Source organism: Rhagoletis zephyria, unplaced genomic scaffold (assembly GCF_001687245.7).
Source record: "Rhagoletis zephyria isolate East Lansing unplaced genomic scaffold, Rhagoletis_zephyria_1.1 Rzeph_scaffold_20388, whole genome shotgun sequence".
NCBI lineage: Eukaryota > Metazoa > Arthropoda > Insecta > Diptera > Tephritidae > Rhagoletis > Rhagoletis zephyria.
In genome coordinates, this window is record NW_016177447.1 from 1 (window position 1) to 8,500 (window position 8,500).

The 8,500-nt window shown below is 32.9% G+C and overlaps 1 long non-coding RNA gene across 1 annotated transcript; it reads right to left on the reverse strand.

Annotated features, from left to right (window-relative positions):
• Positions 1 to 6,228: 6,228 nt before the first annotated feature.
• On the reverse strand, positions 6,229 to 8,494 carry LOC108380799 (uncharacterized). Its single transcript, XR_001849588.1, has 2 exons — positions 8,319 to 8,494; positions 6,229 to 6,381 (listed from the first exon to the last, which is right to left on the reverse strand). It is a non-coding gene; the product is annotated as an uncharacterized LOC108380799 (long non-coding RNA).
• Positions 8,495 to 8,500: the final 6 nt, after the last annotated feature.

Sequence of the window (8,500 nt, forward strand, 5' to 3'; positions counted from 1 at the left end):
TATCAGCTCCAATAGGTAATATTTTTTACATTTCCTGAATTTTCTTACTTAAAACAATGACTGAGAAAGAAATGGAGTTAAAACAAAATTTCTTTCAACAAGTTATTAAGCCCTAAAAATACTCAGTTTTCATTGCACACACAATTAAATTTTTCACTTTTTACTTACTATGACATTTTGGATATCGTTATATTTTTATGTATGTAGCCAAAATTGTTCAAACAAAGTTGTATTTACTCTTATGTAGACAATATTCTTGCATATTTGATAAAAATTTTATTGAAAAATTACAAAAAAAAAAAATGTAATCAAATTACTCTAGTTCTGCACATTGCACCACTGTGCGTCGGTGCCACTATTGCACATTTTTGTGGTTGTTTATGGCTGCCTTAAATTTACTTTGGCGCGGTTTTTATTTTTGCTAATTTTTTTTTAAATTCAATTTAGTTATCGCATTTGTGATCATGGTTTCTTTAATTTTTGTGCTGTGCGCCTGTGGTTGTGGAATTTTTATAGTGATTTCATTTGCGAGATTGTTTTTCTTTAACAATTTTACTGCGTATTTTCAGCTTAACAAGTGCAATGGTCAGCGTACTGGTTTTCTGCATTCCTGCTGTACATCTCCCCGTGTGACTATAATTTTCGAAAATGTCTGTACCGAATGTGTACAAGTTTTTTTTTTTTTTTGCCACAACCAGTTTTGAGCGCAATTTTGTCAAAATAAACAATAACAACAAAAAAAAAATAAACGTTTTTGATCAGGTCTGACCAGCAATGCAGCTGCGTACGACGAGTATTTTGCGCATTATAAGGTCCGAGCGCGTGGGTACTGCGTTATTCGCAATTTTCAAAAGAAATGCCTATGAGCAAAAACAATTCAGTTTTAAGAGTATTGCATTCAGTTTGTTTGTCGTAGTACCGTTTAAATGCGCTGCACCACTTGCAAACGACAGTCATTAAAATCAAAACAAAATAAAATTAAGTTGCGATTAAAATGCGATTACTCGGAAAATCGCGTTCGTTGTCACAATCGTTTGTTTGCTGCGGCCATTGTACTATTATTGTGTCTACATACATGTGTATGTATGTATGTACATATGTAAGTACATTTAAACACATGTTGCTATTGTAAATATTAGCGCAGGGAACCTTTTCCGCTTTTGGCTTTTAAATTTAATGACATTTAATGCCAGTTTTTATGAGGCTTGTTCAACACTCAATTGGTAACAATTGCTTGCTCTTTCCCAATCTTATGCTAAAATTAGCTTTTAATGTGGTACATACATATGTATGTACATATGTTTATGAGTGCAAAAAAAAAAAACACAGAGATCAACAACTTTTTGGTGATACATTTTAATGACGATTAAGTGACAAGAAAGTAGATTTTCACCACCAAGCCAAACAATTTAAGAGATTTGCTTCAATAGAAAGATTTTATTTGGTGTAAAATAAAAAAAAAAATGAAAGAAATATACACTTGAAGTACAACATAACACTGACACATTATTACGCCTCAAATGTTTCACGGCAGCCCTCTCCCAACGCATAATTACACACAAACTGCCTTTGTTGGCTTTGTCCAAACGAGTATGTCATGAGCAGTGTTGCCCAAATTTTTTTTTATTTTTTACCAAAATCACCGGAAAACGTTACCAAATTCAACAAAAAAAATTACCAAACTTATTTTATGTGAGAACTGATCAAAACAGCTCTAACCGCCAAAATAAAGTAAGCCACTTTTTTCAAAATTTTCTTTTTGATGCAGAAATATTCCTAGAGCTTCTAGATACATTTCTGCATGAAAAGAAAATTTTGAAAAAAATTTCGCTTACGTTATTTTGGCAGTTAGGGCTCGATATGTATATCCGAAGATACCAACCTTTTCATGCAATCAGAGCTCCATTCATCTAAAATTTTGAGGAAAGTTTGTTGAATTTTTTTAGCTATTTAACGAAGTGTGAAATTTGAAATTTTTGGAGTTTTGTTAAGGAAAGAACAATATTTAAAAAAAAATAACCAAATTAAATTACAAAAAAAAAAAAAATAATATGTTAAAACTTGTCAAAATATGGTGCGGCTATAAGTTTTTCGACCACCGTATCTAAACAAGTGACAAGAAAATATATCAAAACTTTAACGCTTGATGGAAAACTTTCGACTCACACATAAATAGACAGAGTAAAGTCCCTCGCTGAATACCGTAGCTTTACGTAGAATTCTACTCATATATATGGTTGCCGGGTACACCGGAAAATTGATGGTAATTGCAACGCTGACGAACTGACAGGGAAAGTACGACCTCTCGAAACCTTCCAGGAAGGGACACGATGGATATACTTAGCAATAGCCACTTTCAAGCAGTTTGTAAAAGATTACATCCTCCTAGTAGCCAAGGAATGCTGGAACAACTTTCGCCTTGCGAAACTTTCAGGATTACTTGGTATTTCTATAAAGGGAAACACTTACCGGCCACTTACTAATGTGCAATCAGAACCAATATTGACATATTTGACATGTATAAACGAATCGAAAAAGTTACCAAATTGAAAAATAAATTTTCAAATTACCAAACTTGATAAATAATGAAAAAAAGTACCAATTTTGGTTAAAAATTACTAAAGCGGCAACGCTGGTTATGAGTTTTAAAATTAGTTTTTATTTTACTCCGCGCCGCTGGCATTATTTTTCCAGTTGCTGTTGTAACTTTGTATAACTGTAGTTACCCATTTGTTGTACCACAAAATTTAATATTTTATGGCTCTGCCGCCAGCTGTTTGGCTTTCAGCAGAATGTAGCGCCAACTGCTTTAGTTTGCTACCACGCTTAAGCAGATCTTTCGTTTAGTTGCTGAATAGGCTTTATTTTCCATCCACTTAGTTAGAAACACTTCTGGGTGACCTAAATATTTGTGTTTTTTCGTGTATTCAATTAACAATGGGCTAAGTAAATATTTACCTTACTTTTTAGCCGCTGAGTGACAGTTGAGTGAAGTTTTGATTGTTGATGCTGTTAGCGAATTGTTGGAGTTGTTAAGTTTTTTGTACTTTGCTAACTTTAACTTCTATTCACTTCCATTCTAAATAGTATTGAACATTTTTTCGAAGCATTTGAAAGGCAATAAGGTGTTGATGTACTGTGCCCACTCGGGCACCACCACTACCAGCGGCTAGTAATTTTGCTGATGATTTAGCGAGTGCGACCAACACCCCAATTATCACATAATACTTGTCGTAAAAAAAAGCATAACTACCAATTTAACTTGACAACAAGAACATTAACAATATTAAGAAGAAGATGGCACAACGTCGAAACCGGTTTGTCTCCAAACCAAATTTGAAAAGGGACAACGGAAAATCGTTCTACAATACATCATACTCCTACCCTGTCGGAAACATAAACAACCAAAAAGAAGGTAATATATGTATAACGCCCTTACGTTCCTTGCACTTCCATATTTAAGTTAATTTAAAATATGTACATATTTTTAGCTGGCTTCAGTGATCATGATCTGATGATCCCGCATGCACAGATCAAGGACTTAATAGGACACCGTCTGCAATATGTTTCCCAAGTAAAGTATTTCCTAAACACTTAAGGTGACCAACCTCAACGAAACAACTATTGGCTTGGATTTCTGTGCTGGCAAGCTCTTTTCTGGACTAGGCCAAAAGGACAGCAGAAAACTACCCGGCTGGAAATATTTCTTTTTTTTTTGTTTTTAGGCTTTTTCTCTTGACCTAAAATTTTGTTTATTAATTTTCATCCGCTTATATCCACTTATCTCTATTGCAATTAAATTTTTAAAATTAATACCTTCGTAAAGTGGCAAGCCCATTTATTCCTATATTGATGAAATTTTTTGCTTTTTTGCCGTTTTGATTCACTTTGATTACCTTTCCACTGTTGTTCGATTGACCGCTTTGGTGACGCATTTTGTTTTTGCTTTTAGCGGGGCATTGTCAAGTTTCAGATATTCTCCTTCACAGAATGGAAAAGGACGACAAAAAATACAAACACTGTCCATTTTCACTCACTCCCTAGCGAACTACAAAATTTTGACAATCAAACGCTATTCACAACTGATGAAACAGCACCACCCTATATAAATTCTCCTTGTTATAAAGTATAAAAAAAATACAGCTAAAAATTATGTTAATATTATATTTTTTTGGTTTGCTTTTGAGAGCATTTTATATTGAACCTCAGAACAAAATGTGTTTAAAAAAGTAATTTTTAAGCAAAAACAAAACCGACTTCAATTATCATATACAAATTTAAGAGTACCGCTAATTTCTTCATGATCCAATGATCGGAACTATACAGTAAATATTAGTATGGGACCACCTGTGAGGTACTAACTTTCCTTTAAAAAAGAATTATAGAAATCGGTTAACGTGGTCCAAATTATGCGGTAACATACATAAACAAATAAGATCCGACGAATTGATAACCTCCTCCTTTTTTGAAGTCGGTTAATAAATTTAAAAGTGAGATGAAATTAAGAAAAAATAATAGGAATAAAAAAACTTTGATCGCAAAGTTGCCATCTACAAGGAAGGCGCATCCATCTTGCTGTACCCTGTACGTCCATGGTGTTGTAGTATTGTAGTCGACCTAAGAAGCATTCTAATGGATGTTCTGGGAGAAGGCGGCAGATATTTTTCTCAAAAGCACTTTTCTCTAGTGCACTCTTATTTGCAGAGCATTTCTAACAGCGAAGGAGTACAATACAAAGTATCTCAGGGCAACACATACAAAGTCCTCGCGTATTGGGATACAAGTCACTTTTGGCAGTTATAACTTTGAAGTAGTGAAAGACTTTGTCTACCTAGGATCCAGCATAAACACAACCAATAATTAAGGAATATGCGACCTTTAATACTATCTCGACAAGTTGAGTGGAAGATCGACTTATCTCAGAATTTGGTCCAAAAACGTCCTATCTCAACTGAAAATATGTTTAGACGACGAAAAAAGAGTGGGCTCTACAAATCTCTCATCATAACGGTTTTTACATGATGCAGAAACGTGGACGATGACGAACAAAGGTGAAAAGGCTTTTTTATATTCCAAATTAAGAGAGAATCTTTCGTTACTCTCCTGCAAGTTGCAGCTGGAAATGACTAGTGTGGCATGTTCTGAATGATTTGTGATTTTTCGGAACTTTTGGTGGCTTACGAGACTTTTCTGGAAATTCTTAGGGGCTTTCGGTAACACTTGGTATTTTATGGAAAAATGTCAGTTGGTTTCGCAATTTTTCGAAATATTTCGGGAATTTTTGGAATTTTCTCGGTAATCTTCACGGATTTCAACTAAAAAATAAAACTAAAAAAACAAGAAACAATTTCTTGTTTATATCTGCTAAAAAATTTCAAACAAATTTTTTCTTTTATTTTTGCCTTTTGTGATCAAAATAATAAAAGTCAAAAGACAACTAACCTTTTTAGCTTTTTATTATGAAATGCACACTTTCCGGCTGGATGTGTATATTTATATGAAGACAATTCGGGAGACATTTCTGCCTGCTTATAATTTAAGACTTATTAAAGCAAAAACACAATTAACTCGTTTAATTGAATTTACATACCATTAAAATAGATATGTATGTATGTAACTGAATGCCACAATTCAATGCAAAATATATAAATTTTACCTAATTATGAATTTCCTCAATAAAAAAAAAAAATCGTAAGTAAACCAAGAATTATAATTAAACACCAAAGCCCAACTGAATGTCAACGCGACACTGAGTGCCACACAAAGTGAAATAATCTAACCGGTAATGTTTTGGTATGGGAATTTTTCCGCAATAAACAATTACAAATGTCGCCGAGTGGCTCAGTCTGCTAACTAGAAAAAACTGCGGAGCGCGTAATGACTTTGGAATTTACGATCAATGTTTTTTTTGGGCTGTGACGGATATTATTTATTGCCATGAATTTTGNATACGAAAAGAAAAACTACTATGTGTCTATCACTTCTGTTGGCTGAATTCTTTCGGTACGATGACACCAAGCGCCAAAGGCAATTATTAATGTGTTCAAACAGATTGTAATCTGTGTACGTTCATTAGTATGTGTGCGTATATAGGTATGTAAAAAAAAAAATACTCACTATAGAAGTAGCGTGTTGTAGGAAGTCAATAATTGTGAGTGCTTAGCAGGGTATAAATAAACGATTAAGTAACTTACCGCGCTAATAAATCCGCTTAGCGAGTGTTGCTTTATTTGATTGCTCCACGTCCAAAAGGTGCTGAATTGTTCTGTTTTTGTTATTATTTTTCTTATTTTTTGCTTTTTTCTGTTCTTTAAAAAATGGTTGGTAGATATTGCGCGCGTTTGTTGGTTGTTGTTGTTTTTGTTTTTCAACTTAAAATACCTGTAAGGTAATATGATTTGTTATTTATGATTTTACTGTGATCACTATTTTTATTGATGATTTAAAATAGACAATTTTGCAGCAAAATTTTAATGGACCAATCGATGCTGAGTTTTATTGCCGTTTACAGGTTTTTTGTTGTAGCAATTAGACAAGTAACTGTGCATTAATTTAGTGTGAAGTGTAAACAATGGATTTGATTTGTGCTTTAATCAAACTTTGTTTATAACCTAGACCGTTGATTCTATAGCAAATTTACAAACAAGTTTTTGCTAATCCCTCGTTTTGGGTATAGAAACAGTACTATTTTAACGTTCATATATATGTATACATGCATAAATATGTACGAGTTTAAAGATTTTAATACTTTTATGAGCCAAGCGATTATATTTTTTTACATTTTACTTATGTATGTATGTACGTGTTTATTAGCTTTGTTCGTTTTGTGTGTTCTTACTCATAACAAAAATCAATATTATTGCAATTATTAAGCACTTCAATTTGAAATCGACTCATTTTGAATTTCCTAATGGTAAGTACAATTCTAAATCCAGGTTGAAACCTGTTACTTTATTTTTTTTCCATCAAACCGTATATCAACTTGGCTCACGGCTCTTTATTCAAATGAGATTATTTCTGTTAATTAAAAAACTTGACATAAATTTTGGGAAATCGTAAAACCATAATTTTATTTTAACTTAAAGGTCGCATATACATTTTGGGCTGTTTAAAGACTGAACGTAATTTTTTGCATGAAAAAATATTAGTGACTTGAAAGCTATAGAGCGATTTTTGGTCATTTAAAAGCGTGAAATTAAAAATTGACACTGAAAAACTACGATAATCTTAAGTCATAGAAAAGTAGATTTATTTACTTATAACACCGTGTGGCAGTAAATTTTACACACAAATAAATGAATATATTCGCGAAACTATGGGTAAATTATAGTAAAACTGCGTACTTAGTTTTTCTCTCTGATGTTAGGTTTTTTAAGGGACTTTGAAATTTAAAAAAATATGCTTATTTTAAAAAAATTTGTTAAAAATTCGGTGCATTTTAGGATAACAATAAGGTATCATATAAAAGAAAAAAATCTGTAGAATTATAACAGATTATAACTGGACGGAGTGGTGCGATCCGTTAAAATAAGTCTACTTGCCTGCGGAAAACGGCCAGCTCTGGTCTATTGCGAATGAACGAATATGAAATAAAATGAAACGAAGCAAACAAAGCATATGACTTTACTGCCCTCGGTAGCCGACTACTAAAACTCAGTAGAACCCATGTTTGATCAACTTTCCGATAAATATTTAAAATTATATATTTTATTTTATTATATATGTATTTTATTTTAATCTAGTCTTGCCGCACGCGCCTTTCTTACTTCGTAAAATTATGATCGCATCAACTCCGCCCTTAATCCGGATTACCGTCGCTATGTGTTTATGCTCCGACTAATATTTTAGACAAATTTGGGCATACAAACTGTGCTTTGCATCCGTCCGGGACAGTAAGAAATTGAAGGGAAAGATTATGTAGGACAGGATTTAATCACAATACGTTCAATAACTGTTCATAAGCACGCTACGCACAAGATCGGCCCTACTCAAATATTTATTTAAACACTTTACATAATTTACTTAAAAAAAAATCAATCCTCTTTTAGCAATATTCAAATAATTTTCTTAACTCATTTCTATTCGTATAAATTCCAAATTCAGCCACATGAACTAACCAAGTTCGTGTCTTAAATCTTTTGTTTAAATTTTAATTTTTTCCCATTTAGCATTACTTCCTAGCGCTGTATAAATGCATTTACATGCATATTTTATTTAACTTCGCTAAGGCTAAATTTTCTACAGATGGCCCTGGGTACATGTATCATTTTCTGACACCGTTAAACACACATACAGCATTCAATCAACTACTTTTCTACCTTGACGATGCTGTAACTCTAAAAGCTTTGCGCTATGAAAAGTTATCACCTCTTCTTCATTCGCGGCTTTCTTTAAATGTTCGTTAACAAATAAATATTTATTTCTCTGATTTGTACTCGTATTTCTCGTTCCTCTGTAATTCTGATTCTCTCTTAACACTTGCACTACACTTTCTTCGTGC